Genomic DNA, 14,478 nt, shown 5'->3' with positions numbered 1-14,478 from the left:
AGCCAGAGATGATTTTTAAAATAAGAATATCTGAAATAAACTCGACCGCTCTCACAAACGAGAATACTAAAAATGAACCCTACGGCTCTCTAAAATTAAGTAAAAAGAAACACAGGAAAAATAATCCAGAATTCTCTTCCGGTACCGAATCGATCCTAAAATATAATCAGTTCGTGATAGACACGAGGCTTAATATCCCTGAAAGTTTCATCCGAATCCATCCGACGGTTCAAGAGACAGCTTGTCCACTGACAAAATTTTTTTGAAACTCAATTGAAAACAAAACCTCCGCTTTCTCGTTAAGTCAGAGGTAATAATAATAATAATAATAATAATAATAATAATAATAATAATAATAATATAATAAATAATATAAATGCCCTGATGAAGTACCAGGCAGTGGCTCTCATGGCTTCTGATCTTAACTGATTGGAAGTGTTATCATGTACATTGATTTGTCTTGGTATAAAAGATGGGCTACAGCAAATATTCTGCTCAATAGCACAGATTTGCTTGTCAGTTGTTTGACCTTAACCAGTTGAGCATGTCCCTTAGTGGCTGACGATATGTGCATCTCTGATCACGAGCAGAAGTAGTGGGGGAGCATCATAGCCATGTGTTGAGAGGATTCTTTGGGGTTTGAATAGTTCACCTCTGGAAACATGGTGGTTCTTTCAACATCCTTAAACAACCTTATTCAGGGACCGTTTGAGCGGGATGGCTACTCAACCTGAAGAAAATTCTAACTGGCCCCACCTGCAAGGTCATGTGCTGTTTATCTTGATATGAGATCACCATGTCGCGCACATATGGTTGTGATGCATGTGCCTGGTGTACCTTTATCAGACGGGTAGTCATGATGGGTATATTGGGCTTCGTATATTTTACCCCAGTGTCACTTTGATGGCATGAACTGCTCTCTCACTCAATAATAATAATAATATTAAGAAGAAGAAGAAGAAGAAGAAGAAGGAGGAAGAGGAGGAGGAGGAGGAGGAGAAGAAGAAGAAGAAGGAGGAGGAGAAGGAGGAGAAGGAGAAGAAGAAGAAGAAGAAGAAGAAGAAGAAGAGAAGAAGAGAAGAAGAAGAAGAGAAGAAGAAGAAGAAGAAGAGCACTCACAGAGCGCAAACCTCCGCCAAGGCAACTCCAACGTCCTCTCAACGATTAGCCAGAGATGATTTTTAAAATGAGAATATCAGAAATAAACTCGACTGCTCTCAGAAACGAGAATTCTAAAAATGAACCCGACGGCTCTCGAAAATTAAGTAAAAATTTAAAAAAAACAGTAGGAAACATAATCAAGAATTCTTCTCCGATACCGGATCGATCCCAGAATCTCATCATTTCATGCCCGTCACGAGGTCAAACATCCCTGGAAGTTTCATCCGAATCCATCCTACAGTTCATGAGATAGCTTGTCCATGGACAAACAAAGGGGCACATAAACAAATACAACTGAAAAAACAATACCACCGCAATAGCGAAGGCGGAGGTGATAACATGAACTTCATGAATATCAATTGTGGTAACAAAACAGAAATAAGGAAACAAGAGCAAAACAACGGTCCTAAAAATATAACTAACATTACAAAAACAACAGTAGCAACAACAAAAATATTAAGGGCACCAGATGCAGTGAAGAAGGAGCCTCTACATGGTTGCTTAAATTAGAAGAAATAACAGCCAAACATCCTTCAAATATATGTCTTATCACTTAGAAAGTGGCACATTAGTTAATGTGGCCTAGGGTGTTGTGAATTTAAGAAAAACTACGGGATGATCACGTTTTGGAATGTATTCCATAATAGGTCTCATTGATCAGTGTTTGACCCGGGGCTAAACACATCAATGTCAAATGACAACAACAACTAAAGAAACAGCAACAACAACTATATTTGTAAAATGAACTGATAACATGAAAAACAGTCTACTGGAATGGAAAGATAATTCACAACAGAGCGACCAGGGACCATGGGCTATGGATTGCTGGTGGTGATGGTGGTGGTGATGGTGGTGGTGATGGTGGTGGCAGTGATTTTGGTGGCGACGACGGAGTCGGCAGTAGTGGTGCGGGTGGTAGTGGTCGTGGTAGGGTTGGGGTGGGTTCGGTGATGTTGATGGTGGTAGCATTAATGGTGGTATCGGCGGCGGCAGCAGTGGTGGTGACGGTGGTGGTGGTGGGGGGGTAGTGGTGGGGGGGAGGTGGTGGTGGGGTACTGATGAGAGTGGTGGTGGTGGTGGTGGTTTGGCGGTTATGGTAGTGGTAACGACAGTGGTTGATGATGCTGGTGGCGGTGCAGGGTGGAAGTCATGGCGATGGTAGTGCTGATGGTAATGGCGGTGGAAGTGATGATGTCAGCGTCGGTGGTTATCTTGGTGGCGAAGGGTATTCCAGGTGGCTGTAGTTTAGGAGGCTTAGACCTGTAAGTTGAGATTTAATCGTGGTAGTGGTGGTTGTAGTGTTGGAGGTGATGGTTAATGGTAATCGTGAAAGTGACGATGACAGCGGTGGTGGGCCTAGTAACGGTATAGTTGTTGTTGTTATTGTTGCTGCTGTTGTCGTTCTTGTTTTTGTTCTTATTCTTACTGCTACTGTCTTCTTCTTCTTCTTCTTCTTCTTCTTCTTCTTCTTCTTCTTCTTCTCTTCTTCTTCTTCACTTCTTCTTCTTCATCTTCTTCTTCTTCTTCTTCTTCTCCTCCTTCTTCTTCTTCTCCTCCTTCTTCTTCTTCTCCTTCACCCCCTACTTCTTCTTCTTCTTCTTCTCCTTCTCCTTCTACTTCTTCTTCTTCTTCTTCTTCTCTTCTTCTTCTTCTTCTTCTTCCAATCAGGGTTCACGGCATTAGCCACAAAGAATAATCTTTAATTCGAGCTTACTCTAAGGTACTAAAAATGCGTGTGTCAATTTCAAGATCCACCCACCACACGCGATGGACTGGCGGTTGCACGGGCGCCAAAGCTACGTTGTTATCCTCATTCCGTAAACGGTGGCTTTTAATGGGTTGAGAGCTGAACCATCCTGGGGTATACAGGATTCGCAATCTAGACTAGGGTCTGAAAGTTTATCACACTATAGTGGGTTACACCATGGTTCCTCTGCTTTGTGGCAGAAGAATGAAGAAAGAGTGAGAGAAAGTTGTACTGAAAGAGAACAGCGGTGTTACATCATTTTATTCTCCCAGGATTAATACCAATGTTTTCTTCGAAACATATGTCGGAAGTATAAAAATTTAAATAACACCTACGTTTAACTCCATTTCTTAAATTATCTGTTATTTAAAAACATTTCACTAAACCCTGCAATTTTGGCCTTGTCCCTAGAGTAGGAAAGTATATTTATTTGTGCTTATAGTAGCCGGTTCTTTTTATCAAACCATCACATCTCCAGCTACTTCAAATGTTAAGGTATCAAAAATTGTCAGTGTAGTACAACGGTTTCGCTATGGAATGATGAATCTATTCTTTTCGTTTTCTGAAAAAGCAACATTTTGGAATTACGACACCTTTTCATTATATTTATATAAGCAATAATAAATCTCTGAGCGAGATATAAACAGTAGCTGCAAGACATCGTGAAGTATATTTGCCACTTAAAAGTGGCTAACCCTTAATGGCTGATGCTACTGTAGCTTGTAGCCACAGGAAGACATCGCTTCCAGCTAGCTATTGACACACTTTGTGTGTCCTATCAGTATTTGCCAAGGTAGGTTATCCTTCCCATCTTTAACCTGACGTGATACGCACGGAGCCGGGTTTCTGGTTATTGACCCGTCAGAGATTTATTATTGCTTGTGTACACTTTTTCAAAAAAGGATATATATATAAATATAATTGCATTGGGAAGCACTTCACATCGACAATCGGTGATTGTCACACGCTGATGACGGATCAATATTCAGAAACCCGGGTCCATTAGGCTGAAGATGGGAAGAATGAGCTCCTTTTGCAAATACTGATAAGGCACACAGAAAGTGTGTCAATAGCCAGCTGGAAGACATGTCTTCTTGGGGCTACAAGCTACAGTAGCATCCATCTTTAAGAGTTAGCCACGCTTAAGTGGCAAATATACTTCACGATATGTATGTATTTATATATATATATATATATATATATATATATATATATATACGGTTAAGATAAGTTCCTGGCTTTAAAAGAAACCGTGTGCTGGAGTCAATGCATTCGACTAAAGTTCTTCAACCGGTGCCCCAGTATCACTACAGTCTCATGAATGTATCAAGTAAGAGTTAAAAGAATATATCAAAAATTCATTTGTGCTCAGTGAAGAAATTCACCCTATGGGCCTTAAGAGTAAAGTAAGGTACGAACGCAGCGACATGTTCTATAGGACCGTTAATTTTGACTCCAAAATTTATGATACCCTATGCGGTAATTTTTAAGTTTCTGTAATATTAGCTGCTAGGAGTTTGAAACTTTTGGTGATATTTACTATGTAAATATTCTCTGTTTTTTCTGTCAGTATGTGGATGATAGGTAAATGCCCGAACACTTTCATTTGGTTCTGGAAAGAATTTGGTATTGTATCGCAATGGTAACTATTTTATTGTGCTGATAATGTCGCTATTCGAAATGTTCAATGTCTTTATGTATTCATTTTAAATTCGATTCTGCTGTTTTGTACTTGTGATCCGTTATTCCATTTCTCATTAAAAATAAAGGTTTTTCAAAGGATTTATTTGTTAATACTTTCTTCTCTTAATTAATAATCAATATGGTGTAAATCTTCCTATATTCTTCAATGCATTACAGTACGAAATATTCCTTCATATTGAATAATTATACTTGCCGTGCTCAACAGCATTGCAGTGGCTGTACACTTATGTTTACAAACAAATCGATTCAGTTACCATCGTCCTGCATATCACTCGACCATTGGCTCCATCTTAATAAGTGATGAGCGCTATTCCTAATGGTTTATAGGTATAGCGTTAGTCAATACATGTGACTCTTCTCAAGCGTATATTTCACCTGTGTAACTGTTGTGTGGACGCCCCCAGACGATGAAGTAGACTCTATCTAAAGTAGACTCTATCATAAACTCTGTTTATGGTAGACGGATTATATTAATTTTACTATATTTGGTCTTGTTGTTTAGAGTTACTGTTATGTCGCACGTTCGGATGACCTCTACTCAACGCTACTCTCTACTCTACTCCAAATGCTACCACCACTACTCAACTGTTCTCTGACGACGTCTAGACTTCTCCTTCGGTATCTACGTATTGGGATAGTCTACTTCATCGTCTGGGGGCGTCCAAACAACAGTTACACAGGTGAAATATACGCTTGAGATGAGTCACATGTATTGACTAACGCTATACCTATAAACCATTAGGAATAGCGCTCATCACTTATTAAGATGGAGCCAATGGTCGAGTGATATGCAGGACGATGGTAACTGAATTGATATTGCATAAATATGTACGTATATACGTGGCAGCATATGCATACATATATATACATGTGCGCAAGTGGTGGCCTTAAAATGTTCTGATGGGCAGTTCTATTCCTATGTAACAAATACATGTTTATATTTGCATCTGTATGTATATGTGTATGAGAGTAGGGCACTTAAGCATTGATTATGTAACTGGATACATATTACGAAACAGCCGTCAGCGTGAGGAACAAATATTTCATCTCTCACTTCTCTGTACTTTGATAAATATATATATATATATATTATATATATATATATATATGTGTGTGTGTGTGTGTGTGTGTGTGTGTGTGTATTAATATGTATATATTCAAACATTTTTTTTTTCCACATGTATATGTATATATAAGCATACGCATGTATACATGCATATATATATATATATATATATACATACATACATACATAAATATATGTAGGTATGTATGTATGTATGTAAGTTCATCTCTTCCCTGCGTGTTCTTATGACAGTTAATATAATTCTTCATATTTGATTTCGCATAACATTGAATTAGTTGGAAAAGTATTAAAGCGAGAAATTAATGTAATTCTCAGTAGTCTTGAAATGAAATAGGAAAATCTGCAGGCGTTAATTAATAGATAGGTGACATGAAGAGATTATTGAAGAAGCGATAATCTTATTAAATCTTGAAGATATATGAATAAACGATAATGGGATAATGGTGCGCAATATTTGTCTTTTAGCTGCAGAGCGAGCGAAAGTTCTGAGATTACATCGGATGCTAAGAAGTCTTAGAAAATAACACTTTCTCACAAAAGTGTATAAAAACCTATATTTATTATTTGTTACGAAGCTATGTGGTTTTCTTATAGAAACATGTGGTAAGGAATGTATGCATTAAGGTAAATTAGAAATATGTTATGACATTGAAGAAACTTCCCCTATGGGTAGTTGCATACTTAGACGAATCTGCATTATTATTTTTGATGTAGCACTGATTCTAAATAATCTATGTATGACGTACTTAATATGTTTTCTACAAGATATATCTCCTACAAAAATATCCATATCTGTATCCATATCTCTAGCAGTTATATAATTTAGTTTATGTTGCATCGCTAGATTCGTATCAATATTAGCACCACAAACATTGACATTATGCGGTGAATGATTTGTCAAATTTTGAGGCATAAAATCTAAAGGCGAGAGGGAGACGTAATGTCAGTTTTAATTAGAGTAAGATTTGGTGAGAAGAAGTATGTAAAGTTATGTAACTATGAGTCAGTTCCTTGCAGACTCCATACCCGCACGATGAAGAACGCCTGCGTAGGTATCCTCGTTGACGTCATCATCCTCGCCATTATCATCGTCGTCATCATAATTATTCTTTATTTGTTTCAGTCATTTGACTGCGCCATGCTGGAGCACCGCATTTAGTCGATCAAATCGACCCCAGGACTTATTCTTTGTAAGCCTAGTACTTATTCTATCGGTTTCTCTTGCCGTACCGCTAAACACATCAGCATCGGTTGTCAAGCGATGTTGGGGGGGGGGGAAACACAGACACACAAACACATGCATACATACATGAATATATATATATATATATATATATATACATATACACGACGGGCTTCTTTCAGTTTCCGTCTACCAAATCCACTCACAAGGCATTGGTCGGCCCGAGGCTATAGTAGAAGACACGTGTCCAAGGTGCCACGCAGTGGGACGGGACTCGGAACTATGTGGTAGGTAAGCAAGCTACTTACCACACAGCCACTCCTGCGCCTATTATCCTCATTAATATCATGTGATGATGAATCGGTCACATTGCAAGGACATTGTTTCATATGCATAACCGTGTTTGTTCCGGCTTTCTTCCGTTCGAAATTTAAATGCAGCTTTAGTTTATATGAGTAGTAGATTTTAGCTACCACACCACCATATTGTGCACTGGGTGCCTTACGCAGAGTTTATTCTGTTCAAATCAATCGAACTCTGAGACCCTATATGCTGCATTCCCGCCTGATTGAAAGATAAAAATAATTACCATCACCATAATTAGTAACAAAACTACCATCATAAGCATGGTTGTACTCATCGACATTGTCGGGGTCATCTTCATCTTCCTCCTCGTCGTTATTCTCATCATCATTATTGTCCTCCATACACACATACACACACACACGCGCGCACATAAAAATGTATGGATGACTTAGCAGATTTAGCAGATAGATGTCTGTGTGTGTGTCTGGTAAATCTGCAAAATCCTCCATATATATATATATATATACTTTTTACTCTTTTACTCTTTTACTTGTTTCAGTCATTTGACTGCGGCCATGCTGGAGCACCGCCTTTAATCGAGCAACTCGACATCGGGACTTATTCTTTTGTAAGCCCAGTACTTATTCTATCGGGCTCTTTTGCCGAACCGCTAAGTAACGGGAACATAAACACACCAGCATCGGTTGTCAAGCAGGGGGGACAAACACAGACACACAAACACACACACGCACATATATACATATATACATATATACGACGGGATTCTTTCAGTTTCCGTCTACCAAATCCACTCACAAGGCTTTGGTCGGCCCGAGGCTATAGTAGAAGTCACTTGCCCAAGGTGCCACGCAGTGGGACTGAACCCGGAACCATGTGGTTGGTAAACAAGCTACTTACCACACAGCCACACCTGCGCCTATATCTATATATATATATATATATATATATGTGTGTGTGTGTGTGTGTGTGTGTGTGTGTGTGTGTGTGTGTGTATGTGTGTGTGTGTGTGTGAGTGTGTGTGTGTGTGTGTGTGTGTGTGTGTAGTAAGCCTAAAGCTGACAAGCGATCACCATGCAATGCCTAAAGAAATCTAATTATAAGCCCCTAACGGAGAAAAGTACCAGCAGGGTTGTATGTTGGTGTAAATAATAACCCACTTGTTGCGCGTACGAGAAAACTTACTTATTTTCCGTCAACGTAGTGGTTTATATGCCCTATTTTTCGACTTTTTTCTGTAGTCATTCCACATTGATCGATTATAAGAGAAAAAAGAGGAATGGTGGTGGAGAAAACCAGAAAGAATGAAGAATGAGAGGGAGGGAGAGACATTCTTTCTGGTTTTCTCTACAACCATTCCTCTTTTTTCTCTCCTCCTCCCCTGTCCCGTCGCTGGTTAGCGATGAGGAAGCTACTGTCTTTTCTGACCTTGCTTCACCCGAGTGCAGACGGCGGCATTTTCTGTGGCTCTTCCGCCCTTCTTCAAAAATAGCGTTCGTAATATTTTATCTCGTTCGGCTTAACAGCCCTTCTTGTCTGTGTTACTGTTATTCTCCTTGTCCTGTCTTTTACTGTTTATATTTTGTACTGTCGTTACTGTCCTGTTTTTGTTACCATTTTTACCCCTCCACAAAAAAATCTCAAATTTTATTTAATTTGCTTTTTGCGGGAAGGAATGTTTCAGTCGAAGTTGCGTCTCGCCTTCGCCTTCGAAACGCAGAGTAGATGAAACCATGGCGACTGAAGATGGGGAATTTTCCTTGTGTTATTTGTCTTGTACTCTATTTTTTTCGTTGTTTAAGAAAAATGTCCAGTTCCTTGGTTTTGTGTTTAATGTTTTCGTTTCTCATTGTGTTCGACGTTGTTTTTTGGTGTGCTGTACCCATATATGCATGTATATACACATGTAGATGTAGGTACGTACATATATGTATGTATATATGTATATGTTTTATTTATTAATTTTCTATTACACGACAGAACGCACGCATCCATTTCTAAGTAAGTTTGTTCTTAATATATATACATATATATATATATATATATATATACGTGAGTGTTCTTTCAGTATCCGTCTATCAAATCCTTTCACAATGCTTTGGTCGGCTCGAGGCAATAATGAAAGACACTAGTCAAAGTTGGGCACACAGTTGGTGTGAACCTGGAACCATGACGCGCCTCTATGTGTATCATCTGATATATATATATCGTACATATGATTCAACAATGATCTTATATGTCTATATATTACATAGCCATAATTTCATCTGTAATTGGAAGCTAAGTCAATGTTTCAAATGGAGAAAACTACAGCGTTTGTCATTTCATGCTGCACAATGTATATAATAATGTTAACGCAAACACTTCCTCATAGAATACCGCGGACAAGTAGTGGACAACATATTATGGGCAATACGTTGTACTGTAACCATTCGTTTGGGGTACATGCATTAAATTACATAGAATTGAGTTAAGTGTGCACTAAAACACAAATAAACTAGCCACGAGACACATAACAACGTTAATTAGAAAATAAATATTATAAACACTAAATGAGATATCGACGATAGACTGGAAAAACTTAATCCATATGTATAGAATTTGTTACAATGTCGGATCGCAAAGCTAATTTCAACCTTAACCCCAGTCGCAGAATAATCAATCGTACTAAAAGCACGATAGATATTATTAGCAGATCGATATTAGATCAAATTATTTTACTTACTAGAAGCAACCACGAACGTTACTCAGTGGTCGTATAACAGTGTCATAGTTCAAAGATTTGAGCATATCGATGATAAAACAAATTATATGTTAATATTGTTTAATACAATGATTAAGAACACTGGTTCTCAACTGGGGGCCATATGACTCCAAATGGTCCATATAAGATTTATGGAGGTCCATGCAGTAAAATAGTAAATTAGAGACCCTGAGTAGTATTTTTAGGATCCTTTAAAAAATTTTGCTTTAGATATATTGGTATGTAATCTAGAAACAGCTACGTTTCTTTCTCTAACATTTTATATTGTTCAACCTACAGAAGCTGATGTGTATAAAGCATAATAGGAATTGTGAAAAATTTTCTTTAAAACTAGTTTTTAAGCATCGAATGGCTGTGGGGGCCCAACTAAATAAAATGATAATCAAAGGGATCCATAGATAAAAATGGTTGAGAACCTCTGACCTAGACCTCATTTTGAGTATTTGTTCCTTATAAAGAACAATCTCCCTTTCTATATGTGTGTGTGAGTGTCTTTCTCTCTCTATCTATCTATCTATGTCGCTGTATGTATACATGTATTTATGTGTGATTGTTTGGGTGTGGTTGTAAGTGTGTGTTTGACCACCATCACAATTTGACAAACGGTGTTAGTATTACCCTTTTACATGTTTGAGTCATTTGACTGCGACCATGCTGGAGCACAGCCTTTAGTGGAACAAATCGACCCCAGCACTTATTTTTTGTAAGCCTAGTACTTATTCTATCGGTCTCTTTTGCCGAACTGCTAAGTCACGGGTACGTAAACACACAACCATCGGTTGTCAAGCAATGTTGGGTGGGGTACAAACAGAGACACACAAACATATACACAAGCATATGTATATATATGCACAACGGGCTTCTTTCAATTTCCGTCTCCCAAATCCACTCACAAGGCTTTGGTCAGCCCGAGGCTAGAGTAGAGGACACTTGCCCAAGGTTCCACGCAGTGGGACTCAACCCGGAACCAGGTGGCACCTTAGGCAAGTGTCTTCTACTATAGCCTCGGCCGACCAAAGCCGCGTGAGTGGATTTGGTAGACTCAAACTGAAAGAAGCCCGTCGTATATATGATATGTATATATATATATATATATATATAATATTATATATATTTATATTTATTATATATTATGTGTGTGTGTATGTATGTATATATATATATGTATATGTATATATTATATATATGTGTGTTGTGTGTGGTGGGTGTGTATGTGTGTGTGTGTGTGTGTGGTGTGGTGTGTGTGTGTGTGTGTGTGTGTTTGTGTGTGTTGTGTGTCTGTGTTTGTCTCCCCAAACCATCGCTTGACAACCGATGCTGGTGTGCTTACGTCCTCGTAACTTAGTGGTTCGGCTAAGAGGGACCGATAGAATAAGTACTAGGCTTACAAAGAAAAGTCCTGGTGTCGATTTCCTCGACTAAAAGCCGGCGCTCCAGCATGGCAGCAGTAAATTGACTGTAACAAGTAAAAGAGTAAAAGAGTATATACAAACACGCACACACACATTATATATATATATTATATATATATATTATATATATATATATATATAGATATATAATATATACTATACATACATACATATATATATATACATATATATATACATACATATATATATTATATATAATATATATATTATATATATTATATATATACATTGCTTTACTCCACGCCTTCATTCTTGCCAGTTGTATATGCGTCATGATTGATATACATGCGCATAATTTATCTCTTTGTACGTATTTACATATTGATATGTATAGTTTGATATTGTTATACTTGTTTGTGTAACTTATGGAACATGTGTATTCTTTAGTGTACAAACACACATATACACACACACACGCATACACGCATGATTATTTATGTATCTCTAAGTTTGTATTAGGGTGTATATTAGTATATATTTGCAACCTCACGTCAACGTGTATTTATTTATTTCAACCATGTTTGTATACAGAATGCATATGAAGGCATAATTTTGCAATTATTATCAACGATGCAATTAAAGGAAATGCAACGTAGTTGTTAATTAGTTTATTTATCTATTTACTCAGGCAATATTTCGGATAAGGAATTAGAATTTTAAGTTGAAGAGGGGCTGGATGGGTGGGTGTTGGTGGAATTAAATCTCCAACGATGAAGCAGTAAGATTAAACTTTTGCGAAGGAAATTTGAGTGAAGTGAATTTGACGTATTTAAACTGAGACGATGTATGGAAGCACAGAGGATACTATGGCATAAAGGAGAGAGAGAGAGAGAGAGAGAGGTGATAGGGAGAAACAATCTGCTGTAAAGAAAGGAGAAGAATAAAACAGTTATAAGATATTATAAAAGGGGTAGTCCTATGAAGATAGAAATGGATGCCATCATGTCATAATTCAAATTCGTAAAAGGCTCCAATATATTATCTGAGGATGCATTATATAAGGGTGGATTATTTGGGTAAAAGGACTACGGACTGGTAATAATAATTAATAATAATATATTAATAATAATAATAATAATAATAATAAAATAATAATAATAGTAACAATAATAATAATAATAAAATAATAATAATAATAATAATGATAATAATAATAATAAAAATAAAAATAATAATAATGATAATAATAATCCTTTCTGCTATAGGCATATGGCCTGAAATCTTGAGGGATGGGGCAAGTCGGTTACATGGACGCCCCCCCCCCCACTACTCAACTGGTGCTTAATTTATCGACCCCGAAAGGATGAAAAGCAAAGTTGACCTCGGCGGAATTTGAACTCAGAACGCAGCGATGGGCGAAATACCGCTATGCATTTTGTATGTGTGTGTGTGGATAAACAACGGAGAACGTGTAAAAGTTATAGAAATTTTTTACTTGAGAATCAGAAAATCTTGGAACATGAAGCTTTCCTAATGATTACAAAGTAGAAACTACGGTCACAGACATAATGAATGTGATAAACCGAAAAAAGATTTACTCATTGTGCAGTGATATATTTCAGTGGAATCTTGGAAGCTAACAAAACTTCCGATCTCTTCTCTTCTGGCAATTCTTTTATGCGAAGAGTCGAGATTACAAATATGGCAATCAATACGGAATTAAATACTATCTATACTGACCTATTTCAATTAAATTATTTACACATTTATTCTATTATCAAGAAAGTCGTTTAAACATATAAGAACAATTAATCTACGCTTTGTAATTGAACAGGAAACATTAGGTTTGGCAAAAGAATCTATGCGTTTGTCTGTTCTCCTATGATTAAATAGTTAAGTTATAGCATTTAGTGTGTAGTATAGAGTAGTAGTAGTAGTAGTAGTAGTAGTAGTAGTAGACAGTGTTTTTGTTGTATAATCCAAAGTTTCTTCATCAAAACAGACATATCCCGATCAATAGTGTTCGAGAAGTAACCATTCTATCGTTCTCAATTCAGACCAAATGCAACAATGAATAAAATGGCGTTCCTTGGTTTCGACAAATACACATTCCGTGAAGAGAAAAAGTACTGCGTTTAAGGTGTCCCTTTTTAAATCAAAAATAGCGAAATTTTTACGCAACTAATCAACGAAATAATTTCAAATCTTATTATTTCCGTGTATATGTTTGACGATACCTTTAACCACCAGTTTTGAACGACATCATTTCTCATATGACAATGAATCCATCGATCAAATTGTCATTTTTCAATACATACAGCGCAAATGTTTATGGAAGTAGCTGCTTTATTTAGCAGTTTAATCGCCTACGTTCATCAGTTAAGTGCGATGAGCTTCGAGGATTGTAGGATAACACATGCTACATTATATAAGCCTGTCCGGTTTCTGTACTATTAAAGCATGAAATTTATCGTTGTTCACATTTAAATTCTGTGTTTATTAAATATTTATCTCACCCGGAATGGAGTACATTGTTTTTTTAATCTACCAGCAATGGAGTGGTAAACTGTGCGTGCGGTGTGCTTGTACATGTGTGTTTGTATGTATGTATGTCAGGTCGCACTTGGGCGCTACTGGTAACATGTAACCCAGTACAACCTGCTACATCGTCGGGTCGTCGGCGACTAAACTAGCAACCCCATCAAGCTTGCTTGGTGAGAGGAGTGACTGTAGGACACCCTTCAGGACGAAAAGTAAGACCTGCCAAAGGGCAGAAGAGATCACGAGTAATCAACGGCCACTTGTATATCTGCATGTACATATGCTCGGGGACGTGGAAATGACTGGGTTGGTGTCCAGGCGCGCGGCTGGCCCACTGGGAGTGGAAGGCCCTTCTGTTGTTGTCACAGCGTTCTAGGAGACGTAAAATCGGAGAGAAAACCTTCGATACTAACAATATTTGATTAAAGTAGATTTAGTTCTTCTTTTGAGTTTATGTTGTCCATGTTCAAAGAATGGAACTGGATTTGTGCAAATCCTTCCCCCACAATAAAAAATCATCATTCACAGGCATCGCTTGAAAAAATGGGGTCGTAACACGAGTTTGCAGCCATCATGTTTGTAAGTATGCATGTA

The 14,478-nt window shown here is 37.5% G+C and overlaps 1 long non-coding RNA gene across 1 annotated transcript; it reads right to left on the bottom strand.

Annotated features, from left to right (window-relative positions):
* Positions 1–256: 256 nt before the first annotated feature.
* LOC118765257 lies at positions 257–12,706 on the bottom strand. The gene is made up of 3 exons (XR_005001096.1): positions 12,509–12,706; positions 1,250–1,251; positions 257–268 (listed from the first exon to the last, which is right to left on the bottom strand). It is a non-coding gene; the product is annotated as an uncharacterized LOC118765257 (long non-coding RNA).
* Positions 12,707–14,478: the final 1,772 nt, after the last annotated feature.

This window comes from Octopus sinensis, linkage group LG11, assembly GCF_006345805.1.
Source record: "Octopus sinensis linkage group LG11, ASM634580v1, whole genome shotgun sequence".
In the NCBI taxonomy this organism is placed as follows: Eukaryota; Metazoa; Mollusca; class Cephalopoda; order Octopoda; family Octopodidae; genus Octopus; species Octopus sinensis.
The sequence above is the reverse complement of the archived record's forward strand: the minus strand, read 5'-3'. Positions and strand labels throughout refer to the sequence as shown.